The sequence below is a fragment of the Hirundo rustica genome, chromosome 13 (genome assembly GCF_015227805.2).
Source record: "Hirundo rustica isolate bHirRus1 chromosome 13, bHirRus1.pri.v3, whole genome shotgun sequence".
In the NCBI taxonomy this organism is placed as follows: Eukaryota; Metazoa; Chordata; class Aves; order Passeriformes; family Hirundinidae; genus Hirundo; species Hirundo rustica.
Genome location: NC_053462.1, coordinates 4,132,503 through 4,150,159, shown reverse-complemented (window position 1 = coordinate 4,150,159; position 17,657 = coordinate 4,132,503). Strand labels below are relative to the sequence as shown.

Below are 17,657 nucleotides of genomic sequence, written 5' to 3'. Positions count from 1 at the left end.
TTGCCTCAATAGCCAGGCTTCTCAGCTGAAGTTACTCAGTGACCACAACTGTGGGTCTGAAAGCTCTTTTGCTACTGGAGATAAAATTTCACTTCCAGTAGCCTCCAGTAACCCCTCAGGACACAAACAGAAGGGCCAGCATATAAGGAGTTTATCTTGCACAAGAGGAAAATATTTTCCTTTCTCAAAGAACAAGTTTCATTGTTTCCTAGCAAAGCAAAGCTCCTATCCAAAGGGAAGGGAAAAAAGAGTGCAACAGAGACAAGTGAGAATAGATTAAAACTAAAACATTGAAATATATTAGCATGCATATGCCAAGACATTATGGATACTTCTCAGCACATCTCTCAGTCTTATCAGTCTCCAAAGTTATATAGTGCTTAATTAAAGAATTTTTTGAAACACTGTCCCAGTGTAACTGGGTATCTACAAAATTTATTTCCTCTGAAATTCAAAAAGCATTTCTGTTACAAATACCAGAAACCAAGAGTCAGCACGCAAATGAACTACTGCAAAGTCAGCCGGGGTGTGAACTTACGGCACTGGGGGCTCTCTGGCGTGGCTGGAGAAGGGAACTGCTGCAGGAAACCTGCTCCATCAGGGGCTTTGCAGGGTAAGAACACACACAGCAAGCGCTGCAGAGTAACCAATGCACTGTAACACACACCCTGCCTTCTCTCTCAATGTTTCATGTGCCCACGGCCATTATTGCACCGTGTCACCCAGTGCAAGGAGATACCCTAACAACCAAGCTGAGCTTCCTTTCCAGGGAAGAATTCATCACCAAAACCGTATGCCTTACAACAATGTGGAAAGAAAGACATGCAGGTTTTGACATTTCTGTGCTTTTGATCAGTCAAAGCAGTTATCTGCTTTAAATTAATTTTCAGCAGTTACATGAATTTTCCAGGTAAGCGACATTATGCAAATATTGAATGTTATTTAGTCACACCTCAAAAAATATTATTGTTAAGCAAACATGAACACAGGTGTAGATTGTATCCTGGTCCAGACCTCCCTGAACGCTGTTAAAAACAGAACTGGTTTCCATGAACACTGGATGGATACTGTGATTATGTCGCTATCAGGACAGTAATTAAATACTGCATATCTTTGAAATCCAGCCTGTGGTGTCTTGTCTCTTGAGTCAATTGTGATACTCCTCTTTCCCAATGTGCTGTGTAGAAGTTTTCCACAAACGTGTTAACTTATCCATTAAAAGATAAGTTACCTTACCCTACCTATTTCTAAATGCAGGAGACTACTCATGTAAAGCACCTCCAAAGTTGTGGGGGTTTTTTTTCTCTCTGGATTGAGCTATGCCCACAGTTAGCACTTCCCTCAGGAACACTTTATCAACAGCTGCTAGAAAAGCTATTAATTTGCACCTTGCCAAAAATCTGGGTGTACCAGTCACAAACCCTCTGGCGCTGCCTTTGCCCTCCTCAGGTCAAACCCAAGGAGTACAGGCAGATCCAACAGCCACACTGGCAAGGAGACACCGTGGTTATCTCCAGAGCACCAAGGACATGGCAGGAGGACTGTCAGGAACACGATGTTGTCAGGAATGTGCACGTGCTGATCAAACCCTGTGCAGTGGCAGAGCAAGTGCCCAGCAGCAGCTCACAGAGGGCTGTCCTGAGCTGGGCCCAACACACAGTGCCCACAGGGCCTGAGCGAGGGGACACAAACTGCAGGTCTTCAAACTCAGCCATCACCACTCTGAAAATCTCACAGGTGCCTAAGATCAGAGGTTTTCCTTTAAGTTAATACAACAGGACACAGCTATGCCTTTAAAGCCTGCTAAAATTTCACTGATTGAAGCAGGACAATATCCCCTTCTGCTATTTCCATCATGTGGATATACTTCAGGTTGTGCATCCACAGATGATGCACAACCATCATAAAACTCTGTACATTTATGTCTCAAGAAACACAGAAAGCAGCTGAGGGACAGAATTTTTGTTTCAATGCATCTAATTTTAAAACAAACATGCATACATCAAAGCAAAGTGTTTACAAGGGAAATATGCACAAAATATGATCTGACATTTATCACCTTCTTGTACTGATGAATGGGCATCCTCTGACCTTCCCCTGACAGCATCTGCCAGGCAACAAACAATGAAATAAATGGCAGATTTTTTTTTTAAATAATTTCTTCCTAGACTGCTATGATAATGGAAACAATCATGTCTGTTCTCCATTCCAGGTTAAGGGGGGGTAATAGTCAGAACTTCCATGTTTGGTTTCTCACTGTGCAGGGGCTTTGGCCTGGCTTGAAATAACCAACTTGCAGGCAGTACAGGGAATAACACATCACCAGTATCAAGAGAATTGTGCTTCACCATCTGTACAAATCTCACCTGCTAAAGAAGACCTGCCTCTCCTCGTACTAGAATTTGAGAAAGCAAGGTGCTCAAAGCAGGAACCCTTGTTACACATGTGTTTTATATGAAGCATAACACAATTATGTTTTCATCAGATCCAAGCATGAGATCTTTTTCTTAGTTAATATTCCAAATTTGGTACAACTTGATACTTTTTGTTGAAAAAATATAGAATCTTTTTTAAATTGATGTCTGCTTAATCTGCAAAATCAGTCGATGCACGTGACACTTAAAGTTTAATGAATCATGCATTTTTATAATGAATCCAGCAGTGAAGGTGAAAAACACTCTTTGATCTTTCTTCTAACAGCCCAGTTATTCCTGGATTTCTACACAGTAGGTGTCTATGGATTACTTTCAATTAAACAACCTGTTTTACTTTCTATTCTGTTATGAAAGTAAACCCTTTCAAGTCTACAATGACATAACACATGGCTCAGTAGTCCTACTTGAGCAGGTGGAAATTGAAGCTCCTGATGCCCTGTTTCCTTTGCTGTTGCTCAAAGACTGCCCCAAACCCACCAAACCATCCTCCTGAGGAGTGGGCAAAGAGGATCAGCACAAATCTACAAGCATTTCTCCATTTCTCTGCTCATTCTTCTCCGCTAGCAGCATCACAACAAAAAGCAATGACCATCTATTCCCCCCTATTTCAACAATAAAAGAAAACGTATTCCATGCTGCTGTTACTGATCACAGACCTGAGGATATGCACAAATGTGGAGAGCACAGAAGAAAATAAGCAACTACAATGGTTTGTGACAACTTACAGCTGTAACATACTCCAACAGTTTACTTGTTTCCTTATTTCTGCCCAGCTGTCCTTTCAGGCCTGCTGTGCACCCACCAGAGCTTCACATCTCCTGTCTAGGGCTGAAAGCCTCACAACCAAAGCTTTTCCAGTCCCTCACTCTGTTGTTGTCTGCATGCTGAGACAGTGACCATAGGAGTGAGAAAAGCTGGAAGAAGCTGGGACAAGGAATCAAAGCAGCGCTGCTCCAGCTGCTTCATAAAGTTATGGGGCAGATTCTTTTGAAGCCATTTTTCTTCTTGAAAAACATGCTGTAATACCCTTTTTGACAGTTTCCTCAGAAATTCATGTAAGCCATTCTGCAGAGGGCAATTTATATTTGCAAGTACAGATGAAAGATATTACTGAATTTCTAATGTGGATTGCAAATTTAAGTTCTGATGAACTGTCAGTGCCATTTGTTCCACAAATAAACACCCACTGATCGCAGAAAGCAATGGGGCTCTTTCATACCTGCTATTGTCTTGCTACAATTGCTTGCACAGGAATACAAACACAACTCACATTTCTCTGGAGAGAAATTAATTAAAATACTTTAATTGAAAAATAATGCATGTTGTAGACCTTAGCATGGAATTCAGCAGACCCTTTTCTAGCAGAAAAATAGTGGCTCCATACTGTAATCTGTGCAACACCAACACAGGGAGATGTCCTTTGTTCTGGACACTCAGAAGAAAGGACAAGATGCATAGACTGATTTAATTAATAAGAAGCATGTTTATTAACACACTACACATGGGAATTATCACATGGGAATTATCAGCAATAGCTGGCATGATGCTGACCATAGGTCCCACCAGCTGTGGCGAACTGCTGTTGCTCACTCCCATTCCCTATAGATGGCTTGGGCCCTGCCAGAGTCATGTGTCTACCGACACTACTTACATGTAGTGACAAGGGTGCTCCCTCCAGATGTGACTTTTTTTTTTTTTTACAGCGTTTCACCCTCCAACAGCCTTGGGTTACCCCTTAGTAAGGGAGATCACACAGAACAAGCGTCTCCACTACCAGCCCAGCTGTGCTCCCCACTGCTGCAAGAGGCAAAATACTCCACTAATATGGAAGCTGGAAGGAGAAGCATCCTTGCAGTGCCAGGGTTGGGAACTCCTTATTGAAGGGATGACAGAAAGCCAGAGCAGTGGGATTTGCCTTCCCTCCCTCAGGCAGCAGACAGCATCCAGGCTGCTCCACACATCATACAGCACCAAGCTATAAATCAGAGAGAAACTTAAAAGGGATTTTCACTTCCACATGTTCAAGCACAGTCCTCTTCCTGAGCCCTGCAGCAGTAAGGAACCCCCAAGAGGTTACAGAACACCCACTGCCCAGTAACTGCCCCACCTAACTCAAAGATGGCATAGACAGAAAGATACTATCCAAACACCTAGGTATGTGCATGTACACAAAGCAGACAGAGCTCAAGCCATGCCTGAAATCAGTGAAGTAAATAGTGCTTGTAGGTGTTCAGAGTGACTGCAGTCATCCAGTTCCAGCTACCAAGAGCTGAGAGTTTACACTCCCATCTGCTGTAATGAAATATACATTTAAATATATACTTTAAAAAAAAATAAAGCTAAGGAATAGTTAACTTCTAATTGGAGTAATGACTATAGATGATTAAAAAATTTCTGCATAACTGCTAAAGGTAAGGCATGCAGTAAATCTCAGTCCAAATGGCATCTTGTTATGTGGAACTTCAAATCAAGTGGAACAAACAATGGTTAGAGGCATGTTGTGTTCCGCATAATGCTCTTTTGTATCTATTGTTTAGCTTATATACAGATCCATCTTGAATCAAGTTAACTAGTAATTAAAGGTCTGCAAAATTCAGTTTTGTCTGAGATACTGCTGCAATACACACCAATTCATTTCACGTGCTTTTGAAGTCCTGTTCTGGTTATTTGCCATTACTTGAAAAGAGATATCTCATATTGCAATTTGAAGTTAGAAAATATATGACCTTTACTTCCTGTGATATGAGATACCTGCTCTTGAAAAATACAACCATTTTCATAACCATAAGTATTTCACAAGATATTATTTTCCCAGAAAATCCATGTACTAGCACCACTGCAGAAGTGTCCACTATCACAAGCCCATTTGTGATTTCATCAGAGAAGCTTTGTTGAATTCTAAGCAGTACTTCATTATGAATACTTTACATAGAATGTGCTAATTTTGTGGTTAGAACTAAATATTTATCTTTGACTCTTTTAACTTTTTTCAAGGACAATGAATATCTACTGAAACATTATTTTGTTTATTCCAAGAGTTACCTAGCTAGTACCCTAGTTTTTGACAGTACTGTTATTTTGGGGATTGCAAACATTGGTTAACATCAAAATGAAATTCAAGCAATTCCTGTATCTGAAACTCTTCTGAAAAAAAAATTCTAAAATTTAAAAATGTTTGTGGTACAACCAGCCCAACAAGCCTGAATTCAGATGGACATTTGCCTCTCTTGTAAGAGATTCGCAGTTCAAATAGCCAGAGTGAGAATAAAGATTTCTGGAAAGCTCCTTTCCCACTCTAGTTTAGAAAAAGAGTATGGAATGAAACCTGAAATCTTTGCAGCTTTGCCCAGCATCTTAGCTTTTAAAAAAGCTTTTGAATGTATTGGACCAGATTATTCCAACGGAACTGAAAACATACAAACAGCACCAGTAACTTCTGTTACCTAACCTGACTACAAGGCTGCTACAGTAGAAACATGTCCCAATCTTCCCACTGTGAACACAAAGAACATAACAAAAAATGACCAGATAAAAATCTACAAAGTTTATTTACAACATTAATACATTTGATGCACTCCACACAATGTCATTAACTTCTAGCAGTCTTGTGTAGCTTCTATAAAATCATCCTTCAGCTTTTATGATGTTCTGCACATTGATTCTTTCTCAGCACTTACTAATTACTGCATCTCCCCAAAACTTTAATATACTATTAAATATTTAACATCATTCACTCAGCCATTACACTTGCACAAGCCAGAAGCCACTAAACGCAGTCAGATGTTAAAGCTGTAGAAAAAGCATCTCTTCCAGCGCTTTCAGACAAACCTGGAGCAGAGAAAGAAGAAAGGCAGCACACTAGAAGCTCTCAGCACCACCACCAGCCTCCTTCCTTCCTCTTCTCTCCAGAAGTCCCCTACACCTGGCTGCTACACCGAGAGCGTACCACACGCTTTGAGATAACGAAGATAAGAGGCAAGATTGGCCAAAACCTACAGGCCAGGGCAAGGTGCTGTGCCAACGTCCTGACAGCCTCCTCATCCTTTATGCAAAGGCTGCACCCACCCGAAGGGGAGGGCAGGTGCTGTGCCAGCCCCACAAACAGGACTGCACGTCCTCTCACTCACACAGGCAATGCCTCAACAGGCTGCCACTGCCAGAACGGAATGTTCGTGCCCCAGGGAGCTGACTCAGCCCCGGTTCAATACAGGACTGGGAGACAACAGAACCTCAGTGGCACTGAGTTTTGGGAAAGTGCAGGATGCGACATGGGGACTGGAGGAGATATCAAACTGGATAATCTCCTGACAGCCCTTGCAGGGGCCCCATGAGAGTTCCAATGGGAATGATTTACCTCAGGCTGCAGCCGCTGGAAGAAATAGTTTTTGAAGGCAGGGTTGGCTGACTTGAGTATCCTGTGTTCCAAAGGCAACTCTAAGCCGTGTTTCTTTGGTTTAGCCAAATTGGAAACACTGGAGCTATAGCTGTTGTGTGGAGACCTCTAATAGGCCGTCAGAGGGACCCTGAATTCCTAAGGTAGAGCTGAGAAGAGTATCAGCCTGGAAGCTCATGTCAAACCTGTCTTAGCAATCAAAGTCTGAAACAACAGAACATAAAATAATGTCAACATTTGAGAAGAAAAGGTCATATGCCTCCAGCCAAGCTTTGTAGGATTTCCCCTCTGAGTAACAGCTGGTCTGTCACTGTCTTACAGCCAGCCTGGCTTAAAGACAATCACAGGACAAAAATTAAGGAAATAATCTCCCTGCAGCAGGTCGCTACTGGCAACCCACAACTACTATTGCAAATGCCATCTTCCACTTTCCTCCATTTTCATGGCTGTTTGTCTGCTTTGGCTGAGAGGTGAACGTGCTCTATCTCATCAGATCTACAATTCAAAAGACTTCTGGTATATAGTGTCTATATGGCTGAGTGTCAGCCATCAGTAGCACACAACCTCAGAGCAGCTTCAAGTTACTACAGAGATGGGCTCCACAGGAATAAGGGTTAAAAGATTCCTGCCATATCAACCTGAGAATGTAACAAAGTTCACCCAAAACTGCTGTTTCCCAGTCACCCCAAGTCCCATGCTTAGCAGAATTAAGAACAGCTGACAGATCTAATTAAGTCCTCATGGGTATCCTATCCTCATCTTGTACTAGGTCAAAGGAAGCTACCACTTGCTTTGTGTTTTGGTAGTATAGAACCTACTATAAAACCAGTAAACACATTAATCCCTGCATAGAGAAACAGTCCCTTCCCCCCCAGAAGAACTAACTGTCTGATCAAGAGATCCTGTTCTTTTTACTGCTCCTCAATCAGATGACAAGAAATAAGGTTATTTAAATTCGAATATAAGCTTCACGTGTTTATGTATTGCAGTGCAGGTTATTTATACATTACGCAGCTCAAAATCTAGCCAAGGTTATTTAAGCTCATGCTCCTTTGAGGTTAGTTGTAAGAAAATTAAAGTTGTTTTGTCATTCAAATTCTTCTCTGCAATAACTATTATATGTGCACTTGTCACAGAATAACTGGTCTCAGCCAGGACAGCACACAGGCAGCAGCCCCCTGCCTTGGGCCTAGCAAAGGAGCTGTGCCACCACAGGAACCTGCACTGGCTGTGGGAGAGGAACGCTGCAAAGGCAACGACACAGAGGGGCTGAGAGGCTCACACAGGGATTCCAGAGGGAGAATAATGAAAGCTGGATGAGCTCTGAGGAATTCAGGAATGAGAAGGATCTGAGAGACAAGGGCTTACCCCCTCATCCTTTCTAAAACAACAGAGGTCATGAGGCAGTGAAGCAACCAAGTACCTATATATTCATCCCTGGGCAAGATGAAACCCTGCAGTGCAGACACTCTAGAACCTTACATGACCTCAACAAAGTCTACTCATTATTTAACTAAAAATAAATATTGGCCAAGGAATATCAGCTCAAATGTGACCCGAGGTTTATCAGTCATTCTGATGTGTAGACAAAGCAGTGCAGGACTCTGCTTGATCAGAAAGGAGCAACAAGAGCACGTCTGGCAGCATTTTAGCCTACCTTAAAGTTGTAAGCCATCCTGCACAAATATTGTGCCTCTCTATTTTACCAGATGGCTGCTATCATAAAAGGAGTCTTTGGTCCCTGTCACAACTTTTCATCACTGTGTACAAAATACAGCAAATATTTGCATCTTTTACCATCAGTTTCAGAGCATTTGCCATCATCTCTGGTGTGTACAGTAACATTATATGGTAACATGACTGGACTGATGGATATTGCTTTATGCCTGAGAAAACCTACCAGCAGTTTTTCTAACATATCCCATTCAGACTAAAATAAGCTCTTGCACTAGGATAGCATCTGCTCTTCTCCCTCATGTCATTCTGAAAGACACATGTATTTCATTTGGTTCAGCTTGCCTTGAACTGGAAAAGAGGATTCATTAGGGTCACAGCAATTAAGCTGGCTGAGACACAAACAGATGTCTACACCAAATTCTACGCTATCTTGACCAGGTAAGGAGGTTTTGGCACACTGTGAACAGCATGCCCTGCTGACCAAATGCTGCCACTCTGCTTCAGCCATACATGCCATGAGGAGAAAAAGCTGTACTTCTCCAGGTGAGAGCAATTTCCCATTTTAAAAACCATTCCTGAATTAGCAATGCGAATATTAACCCCCAAATTAAATTACAATGTCTAACCACATTATTGCAAGTCGGATGTTTATTTTCTCCTTGTGTACAGAACTGCAGGCCAATCATGTGCACCAGACAGCATCACGCCCACTGCTACAGCTCTGCAGAAGTAGGTGGTGGTGGTGATAATGGATGGCAGAATCACACTAAACATTGTAATCATGCTTCCAGAACTGCAGTACCTGAGAAGTGCAGTTAACACCAAGGATATCTTGTCAAGAAGATGCCAGTAAATTTAATAAGTATGCAACTTCAAAACTTTACTTTTTCAAAAGCAGAACACGAATCATCACAGAACCACTGGCAAAAACATTTTATAACTGCCAGAAGCTTTCATGAAACAGATGAAAATTGAAGAGCAGAACTAACAGCTGCTACTAACACTAATATGCCCAGTACAAAGTTTGCTACTAGTATTAAGAAAACATTACCTTGTACAGCACCATTAATAAGACCTGAATGAAATTCACCTGTTGATGGAGATTATTACCACATCAACTCAACCAATCAGCTTGCATTTAAGTAATTAAAAGGTTGTGTTTATACTTTCTAGTCGCCAGAGACGCAAAGCAGTCCCCACTAAGAGGCCATTAAAACAGTCTACACCATTCAACAGAAATCCTCCAAGCGTTCCTCACCATGCTAATTTCTAAATCTTGCAGTTGCTGCCCACATTCAAAAGGACAGAAAGCAGCAAGTTTAAAAATAAAGACATAGAAGCAATTCCTTCTGTATCATTTACATTCTTCCATGAGGAAGCCAAGGGAACCAGGAAGTTCCTCAGGCTGCTGGCAGAGCTAATTAACTTGGCTGATGAAAACTCCTCACTTGTTCATTAGCGGGAAGATTCATACATGAACTTATATGAGAACCTGGAAGAGATCCTTGCGAGATCGGTGATCCATCCTAAATTTCACCTGTCACCACAAACACACAGAGCTCTTCACTGTTGCTGCCACAGAGGCAGGTGTGGTTTGAGCCACTCCTCCTGTTAATTTGTTGCTCTGGAATATAAATCTCCACTGCAGTGACAAACATCATGGATTGAGAGTGTGCGCTAATGCAGTACATGGCCAGGTCTTCCTAAAGACAGTTCTGCTGAATTTAAGGGTTTTCTACAACATAGTCCTGCCAGGACAGCTCAGCAACGCGGGATGTTCTGTCAAGCACTGTCCTAAGAAGGCCAGATTAGGTATTAGCACACAGCATTAGCATTGTTAGTTGGGGAAATGTGATAAAGACAAACAAAATAAGTTAATTAGCCGCTTCTAGCCCTCCTATAAAGCAAGATTCTTACCAATTAAGAAGAGGAACAACTCACCCGTCTGACTATCAACCCTTGTCACCTGCCCTCAGCTCTGCACGTGGAAAAGTCATTCAGAAAAGTCTGAAAGATGCAGAGGTGCTCTGTCCTTGCCATCTTCCTACTTCAGTCTTTAATGTTCAAGCCTGGAAAGACACTTGCTCTGTAGTCTCTTCTAAGTTCTAAAAGGCCTAGGCAAAGGCAACCAGCTTCCTTCTTAGGCCTCACTGGAATCTTGTTGAAAAATTATTTTATGCTTCTGTCTCCTTATGTTTCTACTTAGGCCTTCCTAATGAGAGTATATCATGCTCCTTTCCTATGGATAAATGCTAAGAATTATGTATTTTGTTATCTTGTAATTGAAAGTTGCTGTGTCTGAAAATCAGCAGAAACAGATATTACAGTAACAAAGGGAGATTTTGTTACAGCAGGAAATGAAAATATAACAAACATCTGTTCACCTTACAATTCAGAGGCCTAACTAGGTAACAGTAAATCCTCTGCAACAGAGAAGAGCTGTTCTGCAGTTAAGTATTTTGTAAGCAGACAGTATTTTTGATACAGCATATTAAATATTGAACTGAAAGACAGAAGTTACCCCCAAAGGTACCATAATTACCTTTTCTCTCTGCTGTGGTCCTCGACCCCCAAGCTGCAGTGCACAGCCTCAGCCAGGGCCGGCAGCTGCGGGTGGCTGTCCCCACAGACGGTGCACGCAGGAACAGGAGCTCCTTGTTCAGTCCCCACAGGCATTTGTTGGGCAGCAGAGTGGGAATGCATCCCTGCTTTGCAGTTTCTGTTTTGAATGGTTAACATTAGATCGGTCTGCGCAATGGGTGTTAATGTCTTCACTAACAACTCGGTCTGAAAAACCAGTCGGGAGCTGAGGAGCAGCTGTGGGGGTCTGCTCGAACATGGAGTTGGCCACAGAACCCAGAGAGTTTGAACTTCTGAAAGGGGAAAATGACCATGCATGTTCAAGGGGGGATATGTGGTGGTCGGGAAGGCTGTACCTTCCTGGTACCTCAGCCAAAGGTAAAGAAGAGGGCAACAAGCGGCCGGGAGTTCACGATAGAGTCCGCGGCCTCCCAGAACTTGAGCCCCCGCGGGGGTGTGGCCCAGGGGACTCTCTCCCTTTGTTCCAATCAAGTGCAGAACTTCTGTCTCCTTTGTGGACTCTGATTTCCCACACGATACTACAGCAGGAGGGGAACATTCTACCTATGCAATGCAGCCCAAATCCCATGGAAACAGTAATGCTGATATTTTACAATGCGTGAAGTAGTACATCTACATCACAGCTACAGCAATACCTCTCAGGACAGAGGGTGGAAAAGCACAGGAGTTATTCCTGACCAACAAACAAAGCTCTTTGACGTCTGGCTTACCTGTTGGCACACCACCAGGAGCAGCAGGTGCATTTGCTGCTCGGAGAGCCTCGGAAGGTGGTGCAGCCCCAGCCCCGCCCAGAGGGTGCCAGCCCCCGGCGCTGAGGGCCGGGCCGGACGCGGCCATTCGAACCCGGAGCTGCTTCTATGCCGTCACTCTCAAAAGTCAACTCAGCTCCGCAGAAGCTGGGATCCACATCGCAGCTTTAGGCTCCAAGCCACATTCCTGCACACGTCAGAGGATGGTGAAGGCTAGCTGCTCCCCGGAGGGTGCAGAGCAGCGGTATCCGTGCCTGGGCACAGCTCCAGGCAGGAGCGAAGAGCCCAGGCCGAGCCCCAGCGGCTCCCTCACGGCCGGGGCAGGAGGTGGGGAGGCCCCAGGTGAGGCTCATCAGGACAATCAAGGGCTGTCAGGCACCTGATGGAGAGCCGCCACTTATCCCACAGAGCATCAGCTGTGCTGCTGTCCCCTCACACCCAGAAAGAAGGTATGAGCCGTTCCTATAAACTCCCGTGTTCTCACCGCTGCCAAACCAGCTCAGAGATTTACTGCTGACATTCACTCTACAGCAGACCATACACTTTCCTACCGTGTTTTCAGCTTGTTCACTGCCTGTTGTATTTTGGCATCCCAAACTGAACAAACTCCAAACTGAGTAGCAACCGTCTTTTGTGTGCGTCTAAAGTGACGTTTTAAGGCAGTTCTTGCCTCATTTGAAGGGATTCTCTTTTCTCTGAATCCCTCTGAGAGTTACAAGCTTTCTGCCTTTGGGACACCTGGACTCAGGGGTACCCCCGTAGTCGTGTCCCCCAGCCAGCAGCGCTCCCCTCCGTGCCCAGCCACAGGAGCACGGGCAGCAGCTTCGGGCTCTGGCTTGGCTCGGACGGGGGCTCGCAGCCGGCCCAGCCCCAGCATCCGCTAATTGCCTACGAGGAAAGTAGGTTGCGAATGAAAGTGTGACAGGCACCGTCACACAGGGTGATGAGAAGGAACTGTGGCAGCAGAGAAAGCACAAGGATATAAATGTGGATAATTGGAATGATTTAATTTGCTAATGTTGCATAAGAGGCGTAATTAGTTCAGTAACAGTGAGAGCAGCAGAGGAATCAGACTAGTAATCACAAATAATTACGTGCCAATTACACATAGTAAGGGGGTTTTGTTGTTATTGAATGGTCAGAATTTGGGAACTAGACCAAATAACAGACCTCACAATCTCTGTTTCAGTCACTTTTTCTTTCCTAAAGCAGCAAAGCCTCTCTACCTTTTTTGTGGTTAAAAAAAAAAAAGAAAAAAGCCCAAGAAAAACCAAGATGTGATGTGCATCCAAATTGGACAGTATTCTTATCAGGAAAGATAAACTTCTAGCCTCTTTCCAAAGCTCCCTTTCTGTAGCCAAAATCTTTGTCTTGTCCACACTGTCAATACCATCTGCCAGCAGCCTCCTCAGCTCGTAAGCCATCTGCCAGCCATTGACCTAGAGCTTTGCGTGCTCTCACTGCCATGCTTGCCTAAGCTTCTGCAATTCCACATCTCTCACTAGCCTCCTACCCTGCTCTCACACATCCTCCCTGAAGAACTGATCCAGACAAGTAGTACTAAGCCAACAAGAATGGAAGGAGTTGAATACTGGTTGTCTTTCCTGTGAAAAATGCACACACACCCCCCTTTTTTTCTTTCTTTTTTTTTTTTTTTCCCCCCATTAGTTGTTTCCTAGGTAAAATAAATAGGTCTTTAAGTTGTTCTGCAATAAAAAACCAAAACAGTAGTATAATAATTCACTATTCAACATGGAGCGTAAATTAGTTTATATAACTAGAGTATTCCTTCTTAATTACAAAACTAAAATAAAAATCAAGAAAAGAGAGAACTATATTTTATTATCAGTGACACTAGTCACAGATTTATCCTCATATCTGGCAGTCTTTAGCTGAGGGAAACTATAACTGCCTTGAGTTCTAAGTTGGACACTTTACTATTAGATAGAGTCATTATAACAAACTAAGAAAATTCTGTATATAAAGAAGAACAACCAGAGGGTGTTTGAAATTCTTGTTTACTGATGTAAATTTTTGTCCAAATCTTTAATTATGTACTTAGGAATATGAAAACCGCTTTTGTGTCTTTCAAGTGTGCACAGAAGAGAAGGACGTCCCTGACAGCCTCCATTCCAATTATTTAGATTCATAAAAGCACAGAATGAGATTCCCTATATTGTGCACAGATTAAAAAAAGGGTACCTTTCAGTTGCAGATAACACTCTACTACTATGAAAGTCAGCATCTGGAAATCCAGATCATGATTGTTTTTCCTAATGTAAGAAAGTATCAGGTACCCCTTTCCACAGGAATCTCTTAGATTGTAGCAGAAAGCATCACCATTCTCACAGAAACCGGTTTGCTGGATCAGTTTGGAAACAGTCCTTCTAAGACCAGCTTTCCTTGCCAGAGGTTCCTTGAAACTAATTTTTTAAACAAGTTTTAACATTTAAGCGTGTGTCTCTTACCCTTTAATGAGAGAACATTTTGGGCAGCATTTAGTTTCTCTCCAGCACTGTGAGCACATCAGCTCTTGAAGTTTTGAACAAAGATGTTACAGTAATTTTTCTTAGAAATAGGAACAAGCGTAAGGACATGACACAACTGAAGAAAGCCAATTTTGCTTTCTTCAGAAAGCAGAAATGTTAAAAAGCAATTTTGTCCCCAGTTGCTAGCCTGCACAAATTTATTATCTACTCACAAATGCATGCTGCTGATGTAACCTCATAGGGGTTCACGTCCCTGAATCTTCAGTGAAATTAATTGGGCCAGTATAATATATGATCTAGTTCTTTTGTTCATTTACCTCATCTGTGTAACTTTCTGAGCATCTGTTTGTTACACGTTTCCTTGTAGAGTTGCACAGATGAAGCTGCTTTGTTACCATGGGATGGGGGCAGAGGAATGTTGTTTCTTCTCAAACCAGGGGACAAAGCAGGGGCACAGCCCGTGCTGTACTGCAGCTTCTCCCCTGTCCTGGAAATTCTCAATGCAGGTAAGTGGCTTCTGGGCCGTGCACCCCAGAGTTGCAGAGGTGCTGCAGGGCTGGGCAGGGACATCTCACAGGGAACAGAAGCTTTTCTGCCCCTTCCAAATCTGCCTGCACATCCGCACATTGCAGGGACACCATGAGGTCTTTCCTGCGTTGGGGGAGCCTGAAGATTATCTCCTTTCTCCTGCAGAAGATGCCTCATTTGGGAAATTTCAGATAGATATGAATGAGTAATAAATTTAGGGAGCATGATGTAAGGTTGTGGGGGAAATGCACAACTCCAAGTGCCCCATACCCGTTTGCCAGCCTCCCAGTCCCGTGTCACAGTGCACTCAGGGCACCAGGAATCCCTCTGTGTGTACCCAGCCCAAGGAAACATCTTCTCTGTATCTCCTTCCTCTCTCTAAAAAGGCACATCCATGCAGCATGTCCAAAAAAACCATTCTTCCATTTCTTCACCAACCTTCCCCTCCCCTCAGAGCTGCACAGCATCCCTCTGGGCTGCCTGATCCACAGCTATGCTGCATCACTTAACTGCTGCCTGAGCTCAAGGTTCACTTCCCACATTTTATTAAGTAAAACAGGGAATCAGTTTCACTGGGGCTTTATTTGAGCTTTATTGGAACTTATATTGCAAGTTTCCTGGAATACACTTGCTTTAAAAAATGGCTCTGATTTCTACCCCACATTCCCTTTTCAGATGTAAAAATGTTCCATGTTGAATTTTTTCCCATTATTCCTCTGGGGAGGTGCTGACATGACAGCTTGGTTGGCTTTATGCCATTCTGTTTGCAAAGCTGTTGTGATGCTTGTAATTTTTTTCTTACGTATTTTCCTGTAGAGATTGCTTGCTTTTTCTCCCTCTGATTGATACGAGGAAATACCTATCTACGAGAATTCCCTTGGAGAACCAAGAAAACAGAGTTAGGGGGCAGAAACCTCATTTGCAACATTGAAGACAAACGGAAAGTCCCTTGGCCCTTCCCTGCTCTGCAGCTCGAACTCTGTTTCAGTTGGTTCATGGGCTGTTTCAGCCACTGGGAAGTGCACGAATGAATCACAACCCTGAGTTCATCAGATTTTTATCCTACACCTCTCCCCTTTGTCCTGTGGCAAGTCACAAACATCTCCTCGGTCTGCAGAGAAACTTGTGATCCTTCCGCAGAGAATGTGTTACTTATATTTCCCTAAGGATCACGACTATGGCCCTTCTATTGCTCTAGGGTGCATGGAATGCTTCAGGCATTCGACCCCAAGTCAGCTCAGATAATGGAACTCAGATATTGAAAAGGAATGAAAAACCCAAATTATGCAAATCCACTGCAGCGAGTAATTCACAACTCCCGTTTCTGTACCCCGTTGGCAGTTGCCGATTTCCTGTGTGTAGGGGAGGAGGAACAGATTTAATTAGAAGAGGCTGCCATGCTTAAATATCTGCGTTTGTCGAAGGCAGGCAGCGATCGATGCATGAGGAGCTGCAGGGCGACCCACAACAGCTCATGGGCCTCAGTTCCCTGCCTGTTGTTTCCCTGCTGATGTTTTACTAAATAAGTCAGTGTCAACCTGATTTATCTGCTGCTAAGGGAGTTATACAACAAATATACTGACATCTTTGATTGTTCCACAGATAGAACCCAAACAAGTGCCATGCTGGTTCTATCATACCATTTAATAACCAGGTTTGGGTGCCCCAGGAGTTTGTTTTCTTCATGAAAACTACTTGAAAGGCTCCCTTTCTCCTGTTAAAAAATACCAGCATATTCAAATCTTCTCCATATCTTCTTTTAATATGGACAATTCCTTTAGTACTTCCTTGTAAAAAAAATTAGGGAAAATAATCTGTAAAGCATGCCAGAGCCTTTCTTCCCATCTGCTCAACAGAGATGCCTTGATGCCCCTTGTAGCCCACTGCCTGTCTGCACAGCAGTTCCCCTGTGGTCAACTGTTCCTTCTGCAGACAAATCCAAGGAGTGATGGTCAGTGCTCTGCAGGTTCCAGTGCAAGAATCGACCTGGGAAGTTTCCTTTGCCCACCATAACTTCCTTTGCATATTCAACATACAGCTCAGGATTTAATGTACCTCTACAGAAGGGAATCTGCACCCTAATGAATTAAGGACTTTCAGGGCTTTTTAATAGCCTATTAAAGCTTGCAATTTGACACACAAAAGCCTACAGGTTATTAAAGTCCACATTACTTTTGCAAAAAGTACCAGTCATGCAGGCAAAAAGGTTTTTTCAAAGTGTATTACAACAGCCATTTCTCCCCACCGTAACCCGTGGGTCAATGTATCAGCTCTTCAGTCACATTTTCCAAAATTGCTTTGGAGGCCTTCTTTCACCAGGTGTTTGAACATGATAAAATACAGTGCCTTTGTGCCAAACTCCCCACGATTTCCAAAAAGGTCCAAAAATACTCCTCAAAACACTTCAGAGCACAAGGGTAACTAAAATAAGATACAGACCTGGTGTAATCTGAAGGGGTTGCCGGTTAGTGTCAGAGAAAGTGTCACTTCAGCTTCCCCTGCTTTGTGAGAGATTTTGCTTTTGCAAAGACTTGTGAAAGGACTGCAGCCCCAATGAAGCAAGGCTTCACTCCCAGCGCTGGCTTTGGCCAGGGAAGGGGCACACACACTGGATTCCAGCAGAAGCCTTTCGCACCACCCTCAGTGCTTCTCCTTTAAGAAGCAGAATCCTCCCTCCAACATTCCTTTAGCTAACATCTACCTGAAGCTTTAGAAGAAAAGGACAGACGTATCAGGTTTTAGAGCGACAAATATCATGCATTTCTCTCACATGCAACAAAGGAAA

General features: G+C 43.3%; 1 protein-coding gene across 1 annotated transcript in view; it reads right to left on the bottom strand.

Moving 5' to 3' along the window:
- Positions 1–12,143, bottom strand: part of RORA (RAR related orphan receptor A) — a 406,637-nt gene extending 394,494 nt beyond the window's left edge. Inside the window, exons 1-2 of the mRNA XM_058422394.1 lie at positions 11,817–12,143; positions 11,048–11,224 (exon numbers count right to left, since the gene is read on the bottom strand). The gene's annotated coding sequence lies outside the window, so the exon portion shown is untranslated. The remainder of the gene's footprint in view (positions 1–11,047; positions 11,225–11,816) is intronic.
- Positions 12,144–17,657: the final 5,514 nt, after the last annotated feature.